Source organism: Oncorhynchus nerka, linkage group LG4, assembly GCF_034236695.1.
Source record: "Oncorhynchus nerka isolate Pitt River linkage group LG4, Oner_Uvic_2.0, whole genome shotgun sequence".
NCBI lineage: Eukaryota > Metazoa > Chordata > Actinopteri > Salmoniformes > Salmonidae > Oncorhynchus > Oncorhynchus nerka.
Genome location: NC_088399.1, coordinates 70,190,056 through 70,202,133, shown reverse-complemented (window position 1 = coordinate 70,202,133; position 12,078 = coordinate 70,190,056). Strand labels below are relative to the sequence as shown.

Genomic DNA, 12,078 nt, shown 5'->3' with positions numbered 1-12,078 from the left:
ACGGAACAGCAATAGTAGAAAAGACAATTCAACCAAATGAACAAAACAAAGAATAAAGGTGATCTCCTCAATCCCAGGAAAAATGTGTCTTTAATAGCAGTGTTGATGGATTTATTCTTTTAAAAGAGGGTTATCCCAGCATTCCAGTGATACCACGTTCATTTCTCAACTCCTAAAATTGCGCGTGGCAAATCAAATACATTTTATTACAGCAATTTATATTACAACACTGTCTCAGACTTTGAAAACGCCTGACAAAACCCATTACATATATAGAATCTATACAGGTGGAAGAATGTCATTCTTAATTCCCTTATGTTGCCCTCCAACTCTCCACTGTAAATATGAAGCTGTCCGTTCCATTAGTTGGCTGGTTGAGCTTGTTAAGAACAGAGTAGAGCATGACATACAGGCAGCTCAGCGTCTCAGTGCAGATTAGGTTGTTTTGACAGTTTAGCTGCAGAGGTAATCCCAGGACTGGCCAATTACACATTGTGTGGTAACTCTGCCGATTTGTAGCCCTGTGTGTGGGTGTTCACCTTGCGTCCATTTGTGGAGCGGGCATTCCGGATAACGGACATCAAATATGAATAAGGTGTGATTTGCATCTCCCTACCTGTGTTTGAGTGTTTATAGTAACAGTCAAAAGTTTAGACACCTCATTCCAGGGTTTTTCTTTATTTGTACATTTTATACATTTGCTGGTGACACTGTCTTTGATTTATTTAGAATTCAAGGGCTATTTGACCAAGAAGTAGAGTCATGGCATGCTGCATCAGATGACCTGGCCTCCACAATCTCCCAACCTCAACCCAATTGAGATGGTTTGGGATGAGTTGGACCGCAGAGTGAAGGAAAAGCAACAACAAATGCTCAGCATATTTGGAAACTCCTTCGAGACTGTTGGAAAAGCATTCCAAGTGAAGCTGGTTGAGAGAATACCAAGAGTGTGCAAAGCTGTCATCAAGGCAAAGGGTGGCTACTGTGAAGAATCTCAAATATAAAATATAGACTCACACTGTAGATTTGTTCTTAGCTGGCCTAGTGGTTTAAGGTCAGGCATAATATCACTCATGGCATGGTGTCTGCCCACTATTCCTCACTGAAAATAACAACTAAAACCTACATGGTGTCTGCCCACTATTCCTCACTGAAAACAACAACTAAAACCTACATGGTGTCTGCCCACGATTCCTCACTGAAAACAACAACTAAAACCTACATGGTGTCTGCCCACGATTCCTCACTGAAAACAACAACTAAAACCTACATGGTGTCTGCCCACTATTCCTCACTGAAAACAACAACTAAAACCTACATGGTGTCTGCCCACGATTCCTCACTGAAAACAACAACTAAAACCTACATGGTGTCTGCCCACGATTCCTCACTGAAAACAACAACTAAAACCTACATGGACTGCCTTTTCTGTCCGTTTTTGCTCAAAGTAAATGTAGGTTCTATTAAAAGCAATGATTTTATAAGGACGTATCCCATTCATACTGTATGCAGCTGAAATGCCTCGTTGGGTGCACAGATTGGGTCAACCAACTGTTTTTCACACTGTAGTTATACTTCATAGATTATATTTAGTTTTAGCCTTCTCATTGGTGTGTTTGATAAGCTTTTACCTTCATCTACCTTTTTGTGTGTGTTGGCAACTGATGTTATTCTTCAATAACACAAACTCCAAAGCAAATCAGGGGGTGACAAATAGGTTTATTCAAAGGAGGACAAATCATAGATGTTATGCTGGGAGGTAGATGTTCAGTCTCCCCTGTCCTCAGCTTTTCTCCACAGAACAAATAAACAGGATGCCATTTATAACCGCCTACCCTAGCTTGGGGTTGACCAATCAAAGTCCTTTCAGTACAACTGGGCTAATGGCCAAATAACAAGTACCGTGCTCCAGACTCAATATACAGACCGTAGCACATGTAGCTCTGAGTTCAGGACTGACATTCCACAGATTCTAAACAGCTGTTGAACTGAAGACCAACTATTTACATTGACAATTCCCTATTGGCCATTAGTACTCTATTTAGTTTACTCCTCTCATCCTCTGAGTTGTGTATTTATCTTCAAAATATTATTGTGTGTGTTTTAGCTTACCTTCGTCTCCATGCTGATCAGACTGCCTGTCCAATAGGAACCAGTGATATTTCCCTCTGAGCCACCTGGTGAACTTTTCTATTCCTTGTCATTATGATATTCTACTCTGTGCCTCTGCATTTATTACAGTGGTTAGCTACATAATAGCCTGCCTGGAAATGCCAGGCATTTGCGTGCGTAATATTCTCAGCGATTCCCAGGAAATAAGATATCGTAAGTTAAGGCTGTTCTGTAATCCGTCGACAGGAAGTGAAGGTGAGAGTTTGTCCCTTGACCGTTGTATTGCTAACTGTTACTCCCCATAATTTCCCCACGACATCAGACAAGTCGAAGTGTTTTCAGAAATGTGTCGACTGTCAGGGGGAAGGACCGTCTCATGTTGAAGGAAGTCTCACTTTTCAAATACCATTCTGTTCGCAAGCGATTTGCACATTTGCAATCAATTAATGGACTATCCCCAATTTTCACTCGTCTTTCCCTGAGGTCTTGCTGTGGTTCATAGTGTTTGTGTGTGGTATGCATATTTGTGTTTGTTTGGTTGTGTTTGCGTATGTTTGTGCGACAGTGTTGCTCTGTAACATCTCTACTGTCTTTCCTACCTGTACAAGGTTGGGACTCAGGCAGTACAGGAAGAGTTTAGTGTGTGAAAAGGACAGCTCCATTGTATGGTGATGTAGGTGAGAGAATGGTTTGAGGGACAGGCCTGGGGAGTGGAGAGGACGGAATAAAGTAATAAGCCCGCTGGTCTTTATGAGGGGTGTAAACTAGTCATCTTTCAGCAGAATTTGCCTTTTTGAATCCAAAATAGGTGACCGACATGAATCGTGCAGATCCGATGAGAAAGGTTTTGGGGGGAGGGTGAGCTTTGGATCACTACTGGCTGTAAATGAACGAGTGATGCAGTTTGGACCAATACTGGCTGTATCCAAGGCTCAGCCAATCGTTCACATAACAACAGAATGCAGCACGCGACTGAAGAGAGAAGAGACAACCAGTTTTCTAGTTACAGCATCAGCGCGCACTCTGGAAAGACAGCAGTAGGGTGCAAAGGCAGTTTGCCAGTTACAGTAGCGCGTCCCTGAACGATAAAGAAGAGGTAGGTGAGAAGCCTGACCACGGAGACTTGGCTGAGAAGGTGATGAAGCGTACTTCATGAGCTGTAACTGAAAGACAACTGGCATTTGGGAAGTTTGAGGTGAGGGAGAAAGTGTGGTGGACCAAGTATTGTTAGCATTTAGTATCTTGCTATAGTAGCTGGATCAAATTCTCCGTTAGCTAGCCAGAGAAAGGTTGAGCAACATTCGCCTACTTAGCTGGTCAAATAATTGAGTTTATTGTTTGAAAATTAGCTGGCTAATAAAGTCAGACAGCTAGCTAGTTAACGTTACAACATCAGATGAGCTAACGTTAGCAACCTAACTAATTCACTATAGTATTAACTGGTATACGACTCTTTGCCGTTTTAAGTTATTTGAGTTGCTTACTGGACCCTGGCAAACTATGTGAAATGTTAACTAGTTAACTAGCTAACGAACTAACTACTATCTGTGAACTAATGTTTTCCCTCTACAGTATGTGGTTAATTTTCAGAATGAGAGAATTAGGTGAAAAGGAGGCGTTGCTTGTTAAACAAGTGGATTCGGGGATGAAGTGTAACTGTACCTGGGCCTGGCTTAAACTGGATGCCACTATAGAGGTGAAAGAAACACCACACACTTTCCCTCTTTCTATACAGTGGATAAAAAGGGGTATGCTAGGGGTACTCTCTGCCTGAAAGAGATCAATTAGGCCAACAAAGGGTATCATGCTCTGCTGGTACATTATAGAACAGATGTCCATAGGCAGAAAGTGTACAATGTAATAATGTGCAGTGTAGCCCAAAGATACTGCTTTTGTTGTGTTGAACTTGACAGTAACAGTTTTGTATGAGTGAGGGGGGATCGTTACATTTTTTTTACTCAGTGGATGTTATTTTTGCACACATGTAGCCATTATAGTGGTCACTATAATGCCTGTTTGTTTCATTCTATTTCTACTTTTAAGATGTTTTTTTCCAAGGGCAATATTTCTATGTGTGTGTGGTCACAAGCATTATATTATAAAGGCATTATATCATGGCAACAACAGTAATAACAGCAATATTAATAATGGCAATAACAGCAATATTAGTGTATTGTTTTTTTTTTTCTCGACTTGAGTGTCATTACAGTAAAGTCTAGGCAACAAATACATGACATTTTTTAGCTGTACATTTTTTAGCTGTACATTACATTTTTTAGCTGTACATGACATTTTTTAGCTGTACATTACATTTTTTAGCTGTACATTACATTTTTTAGCTGTACATGACATTTTTTAGCTGTACATTACATTTTTTAGCTGTACATGACATTTTTTAGCTGTACATGACATTTTTTAGCTGTACATTTTTTAGCTGTACATGACATTTTTTAGCTGTACATGACATTTTTTAGCTGTACATTACATTTTTTAGCTGTACATGACATTTTTTAGCTGTACATTACATTTTTTAGCTGTACATTACATTTTTTAGCTGTACATGACATTTTTTAGCTGTACATTACATTTTTTAGCTGTACATTACATTTTTTAGCTGTACATGACATTTTTTAGCTGTACATTACATTTTTTAGCTGTACATTACATTTTTTAGCTGTACGTTACATTTTTTTAGCTGTACGTTACATTTTTTTAGCTGTACGTTACATTTTTTTAGCTGTACGTTACAATTTTTTAGCTGTACGTTTTTTAGCTGTACGTTACATTTTTTAGCTGTACGTTTTTTAGCTGTACGTTACATTTTTTAGCTGTACGTTTTTTAGCTGTACGTTTTTTAGCTGTACGTTTTTTAGCTGTACGTTTTTTAGCTGTACATTACATTTTTTAGCTGTACATTTTTTAGCTGTACATGACATTTTTTAGCTGTACATGACATTTTTTAGCTGTACATTACATTTTTTAGCTGTACATTACGTTTTTTAGCTGTACATGACATTTTTTAGCTGTACATTACATTTTTTAGCTGTACATTACATTTTTTAGCTGTACATGACATTTTTTAGCTGTACGTTTTTTAGCTGTACATTACATTTTTTAGCTGTACATTTTTTAGCTGTACGTTTTTTAGCTGTACATTACATTTTTTAGCTGTACATTACATTTTTTAGCTGTACATTACATTTTTTAGCTGTACATTACATTTTTTAGCTGTACATTACATTTTTTAGCTGTACATTTTTTAGCTGTACGTTTTTTAGCTGTACATTACATTTTTTAGCTGTACATGACATTTTTTAGCTGTACGTTACATTTTTTAGCTGTACATTACATTTTTTAGCTGTACGTTACATTTTTTAGCTGTACGTTACATTTTTTAGCTGTACATTACATTTTTTAGCTGTACATTACATTTTTTAGCTGTACATTTTTTAGCTGTACATTACATTTTTTAGCTGTACATTTTTTAGCTGTACATGACATTTTTTAGCTGTACATTACATTTTTTAGCTGTACATTTTTTAGCTGTACATGACATTTTTTAGCTGTACATTACATTTTTTAGCTGTACGTTACATTTTTTAGCTGTACATGACATTTTTTAGCTGTACATTACATTTTTTAGCTGTACATTACATTTTTTAGCTGTACGTTACATTTTTTAGCTGTACGTTACATTTTTTAGCTGTACATTACATTTTTTAGCTGTACATTACATTTTTTAGCTGTACATTTTTTAGCTGTACATGACATTTTTTAGCTGTACATTACATTTTTTAGCTGTACATTTTTTAGCTGTACATGACATTTTTTAGCTGTACATTACATTTTTTAGCTGTACGTTACATTTTTTAGCTGTACATGACATTTTTTAGCTGTACATTACATTTTTTAGCTGTACATTACATTTTTTAGCTGTACGTTACATTTTTTTAGCTGTACGTTACATTTTTTTAGCTGTACGTTACATTTTTTTAGCTGTACGTTACAATTTTTTAGCTGTACGTTACATTTTTTAGCTGTACATTACATTTTTTAGCTGTACATTACATTTTTTAGCTGTACATTACATTTTTTAGCTGTACGTTTTTTAGCTGTACGTTTTTTAGCTGTACATTACATTTTTTAGCTGTACATTTTTTAGCTGTACATGACATTTTTTAGCTGTACATGACATTTTTTAGCTGTACATTACATTTTTTAGCTGTACATTACGTTTTTTAGCTGTACATTACATTTTTTAGCTGTACATTACATTTTTTAGCTGTACATGACATTTTTTAGCTGTACATTACATTTTTTAGCTGTACATTACATTTTTTAGCTGTACATGACATTTTTTAGCTGTACGTTTTTTAGCTGTACATTACATTTTTTAGCTGTACATTTTTTAGCTGTACGTTTTTTAGCTGTACATTACATTTTTTAGCTGTACATTACATTTTTTAGATGTACATTACATTTTTTAGCTGTACATTACATTTTTTAGCTGTACATTACATTTTTTAGCTGTACATTACATTTTTTAGATGTACATTACATTTTTTAGCTGTACATTACATTTTTTAGCTGTACGTTACATTTTTTAGCTGTACGTTACATTTTTTAGCTGTACATTACGTTTTTTAGCTGTACGTTACATTTTTTAGCTGTACATGACATTTTTTAGCTGTACATTACATTTTTTAGCTGTACATGACATTTTTTAGCTCATGACATTTTTTAGCTGTACATGACATTTTTTAGCTGTACATTACATTTTTTAGCTGTACATTACATTTTTTAGCTGTACATGACATTTTTTAGCTGTACATGACATTTTTTAGCTCATGACATTTTTTAGCTGTACATGACATTTTTTAGCTGTACATTACATTTTTTAGCTGTACATTACGTTTTTTAGCTGTACATTACATTTTTTAGCTGTACATGACATTTTTTAGCTGTACATTACATTTTTTAGCTGTACATTACGTTTTTTAGCTGTACATGACATTTTTTAGCTGTACATTACGTTTTTTAGCTGTACATTACATTTTTTAGCTGTACGTGACATTTTTTAGCAGTTTACATCCCTGATAAATAACCATTGAACTCAATGAATAGAGTTCTGTGGTGGTATAGTCATTTATGATCACATATTGAAACCCGCAGATGAACAAACCTACACCACACAATGCAAGTGATGGCAAACCTTACAGCCATAAAGACTAAGATATTTAATATGTTACATCCTCTACTTCCATTCATATTATCTTGGCAGAAACTTTACCTTCCCATGAATTGATTAATCCTCTCTCCACCTCCCCTGTCCCCTCCCTTCTCTCTCAAAGTCCTATATGAGCATTTTCTTAATGAAAGAGTGTGGCCTTCCCTTGCCCGTATTGAGAGAATGAGAGAGAAGGAGGCAGAGAGAGATTGAGCGGGAAAGAGCTTCTAGGAGCGAGAGGGTGAGAGTTTCTCCTGAGAGGGAGAGAGAGACCAGTTTTGTCATCCTCAGACTAGGCAGTAGAGGTGGCTCCCTGCCACTGAAGTATAGTTACAGTAAGAACAGAGCAGAGCAGGGGACGGAGGTTAGGGGATAACGTAATCCAGGGGAGATGAAGCCAGCCAGGCGGCTGGTTGCTATTTTTAGCCCCCCCACCTCCTTTCCCTCCCTCTCTTCCTGGTGCTGATGTGAGATCAGCTCTGCGAACACATTCAGACCCAGCCTACTGATGGGGATATTCCTGGTGCTGATGTGAGATCAGCTCTGCGAACACATTCAGACCCAGCCTACTGATGGGGATATTTATAACTGCTGTCTGCCTGCACAAGTGTGAAACTCTGGAATGGAAAAAGCATTTGTTCTCTGTGTTTTGTTGTTTACCATTAGGCCTAGCTACAGTAACTCTTTGAGAGAGCGTACTGCGGCATCCGTGGAAAAAAAACACAAAACAAAAACAATCAAAGGGGAACAGGAAGTGGTTTGTGCACGTGTTTTGCTATTCTGATCACGATCATTGTTGTATTACGGTCATGTCTTAAGACTGCTAAGAAATACTCCTACAACACAGTTATCTCTGCATTAGATACCATAGTTTTCTACAAAGTAATAGAGATGCATTCTGATCAAACAGCTCAAGTAGGTCTATGTTCCATATGAAATATGGATGCCTATGTGAGATGGGCGATAGGAGATATTTTCCTCCTCCAGGCCGAGTCTCATGTTTAATTTACAATAACTTGTCTGCATCAGAAACTGATCTGATCTACAGAATCACATAAATGCTTTAACAAGCTACAGTGAAGGTACATGGAAATCAATGTTTTTAGGAAGAACTGACATTGTCATTATTTTCTTATGGTGTTTGAACAAGTAGAGCTAGCGACTGTACCCGTTTATGTTTTTAGTTGACCTCTATACTCTAGAGACCCCTACACACACACACAGACCCACAGCAGTGCTGAGTCATCAGCCAGCAGGCTCTTTGACGTGTGGTGTAATTGACAGTGGGCTCAGGAGGTGTGGTGTTCTACTGCTGCTCTCCTGTGGATCAACTCTAATACATCTCATATATCCTGAGAAGGCCAACCTTCTCGCCTCCCCTGTCTCCCCACCTGACCTTCTCACCTCCCCTGTCTCCCCACCTGACCTTCTCACCTCCCATGTCTCCCCACCTGACCTTCTCACCCCCCTGTCCCCCATCTGACCTTCTCACCCCCTGTCCCCCATCTGACCTTCCCACCTCCCCTGTCCCCCCATCTGACCTTCCCACCTCCCCTGTCTCCCCATCTGACCTTCCCACCTTCCCTGTCCCCCCATCTGACCTTCCCACCTCCCCTGTCCCCCCATCTGACCTCCTCACCTCCCCTGTCCCCCCCATCTGACCTCCTCACCTCCCATGTCCCCCATCTGACCTCCTCACCTCCCCTGTCCCCCATCCGACCTCCTCTCTCCCCCTATCCGACCTCTCCACCTCACCACTCCCGCCCAACCGACCTCTCCACCTCCCCTCTCCCCCCATCTGACCTCTCCACCTACCCTCTCCCCCCATCCGACCTCTCCACCTACCCTCTCCCCCCATCCGACCTCTCCACCTCCCCTCTCCCCCATCCGACCTCTCCACCTCCCCTCTCCCCCATCCGACCTCTCCACCTCCCCTCTCCCCATCCATCCGACCTCTCCACCTCCCCTCTCCCTTCATCCGACCTCTCCACCTCCCCTCTCCCCCATACGACCTCTCCACCTCCCCTCTCCCCCATCTGACCTCTCCACCTCCCCTCTCCCCCATCCGACCTCTCCACCTCCCCTCTCCCCCATCCGACCTCTCCACCTCCCCTCTCCCTTCATCCGACCTCTCCACCTCCCCTCTCCCTTCATCCGACCTCTCCACCTCCCCTCTCCCCCATACGACCTCTCCACCTCCCCTCTCCCCCCATACGACCTCTCCACCTCCCCTCTCCCCCCATCCGACCTCTCTGCCTCCCCTCTCCCCCCATCCTACCTTTCCACCTCCCCTCTCCCCCCATCCGACCTTTCCACCTCCCCTCTCCCCCCCATCCGAAATTGGGCTGCCTGTGTAAACACAGCCAAAGTCTAAATAAACTTGCTACCAGAACCATTCATGCCTGAATCACACACTATCCATACACACCCCATAGGCCTACAGCCTGTGTCATTGCTTTCCAAAATGTCACCATCAAGATCGTTTTTGTGTTCAGTGTCACTCAATTCAGGTGATTTGATTTTAAAATTCAAACGTGGAACTATGTTTGAAATAAATAGATTCCCCTCTTCAGTTCAATTACATTTTTTTGGTGTTTTATTTGTACTGGGAATCTGTGTACCTTTCTCATTATGCACGTTAGTCATCCTGTAGTCTGGAGGCTTTATAGAACAACTGTAAACATGTCGATGATGCTGTTTGTGTTTGTCCCTCCACAGTTGAACGTTCTGAGAGAAATGGATAAGTTACTCCTAAAATACAAACGTGCTCAATCTGTTGTCCTTTGTGGATACATATGCAGACAGAGTACATCTCACCATTCTGCTTCACACACACAAACACACACACACACACACACACACACACACACACACACACCCTCCGACTAATAGGCAGATGCAACCTTTCATGGCGAATAAAGCAGTGATTTTAATGAGCATGTCTGTACCAGACTTCACACAATGTTCTCAATCTCCCTTTACCAGGTTTCAACAACCACTGGTGTTATTTCCAGTGATCCAATGATATCTCTCTATATTCTTCCCAATGGCTATTCATGTGATAGCGTTGATAAACTTTGTGAGCATTCTGAGGCAATGCCGAACTTAATCATTGTATAGTTCCTCTTGGAAGGCCATTTCTCACAATGAAGTGCTTACCTAGCTAACTAGCAGTTAATGGCCAAGTCCCCTCTGCTCTTCTCTCTCTCTCTCACAGAGATGTTGTGAAATGTGACCAGGGTCAGATCACTGGAATTAGGTATACTTCTCACGGTTGCTGTTTCTTTTGTACGCAGTCCGACCCTGCTACTCCTGCAGATTGAATGGATTTCACAGCTTCTGCACTTGGCAGTGTTTGACATTTGGTTAGCTTGGTGAAAGTTGGTTGGCTATGAATTTGAGAGAGAGAATAATTATGTTGATGACGGTTGAGCAATCAGGTGGCATCAGAAGCAGTGTGTCAACAACTTTATTCCTCTAATCTATTCCCCTTAACACTAATTCACTTTCATCTAAGCGCTGCCAGCTGTACTCCAGCCCCGCTAGTGGGATGGACACCTTACAGGTAGGCTTGGCGTATGTACTGTTTTCCGGATATTTGGAAATGGCTACGGGATGGTTTTTCAATACCGTTGAAACTATTTATTTTGACATTTTTTTAAACAAATTAGGATATTTGTTGATACTTTGACGTTGCCATGAGCAGGACCGCAGATATTAGGGGCGACAGGTAGACTAGCGGTTAGAGCGTTGGGCCAGTAACCGAAAGGTTGCTAGATCGAACCTCCGAGCTGACAAGGTAAAAATCTGTCATTCTGACCCTGAACAAGGCAGTTAACCCACTGTTCCTAGACCAGTTAACCCACTGTTCCTAGACCAGTTAACCCACTGTTCCTAGACCAGTTAACCCACTGTTCCTAGACCAGTTAACCCACTGTTCCTGGGCTGTGATTGTAAATAAGAATTTATTCTTAACTGACTTGCCTAGTTAAATAAATAAAACATTTAAATATTAAGATGAGCGAGCTACAAGACTCTCACACAGTCACACACAGTATCTGCACGTGCACAGGTTTGCTTGACGCTGTTCGTCTCGGACGTCGTAAGAAGTGGACCAAGGTGCAGCGTGATGAGCGTACATTGCGTACATTTCTCTTTTTATTTGAATGTCGCCCACAAAACAATAAACAATACAAAACGACTGTGAAGCTTACAGGGCTATAGTGCCACTAACAAAGATAACTTCCCACAATGACAAAAGGGGAAAAGGCTGCCTAAGTATGATTCCCAATCAGAGACAACGATAGACAGCTGTCCCTGATTGAGAACCATACCCGGCCAAAACATAGAAATAGAAAAACATAGAAAACAGAACATAGAATGCCTACCCAAATCACACGCTGACCAAACCAAATAGAGACATAAAAAGGCTCTCTAACGTCAGGGCGTGACAACAGCATGGTAGCTAGGTCACCAAAACAGCGGAGAAGTTAAGCCTCGCGCGTCAAAGCTCTTAGTTGTTGCGTGAATTGACCCACTATGCTGTTTACCTTCTGCATCTACGTCATAACACTGAGTCTGTGTACCTTTATAAATACTTGCAGTCAACTTGTGAAATACGTTAAGAGATGAAGCTGATCACATTCTTCATTTCACCCATCACATTATTTTACATTATGAAGCTTACAGGTCACTTATTCCAAGCACACAAAGACGAGAGACCGGTGTTGTGCAGCACA

General features: G+C 40.5%; 1 protein-coding gene across 2 annotated transcripts in view; it reads left to right on the top strand.

Moving 5' to 3' along the window:
* Nucleotides 1-12,078, top strand: part of LOC115128530 (trafficking protein particle complex subunit 9-like) — a 330,259-nt gene that overhangs the window by 124,466 nt on the left and 193,715 nt on the right. The window lies entirely within an intron of this gene.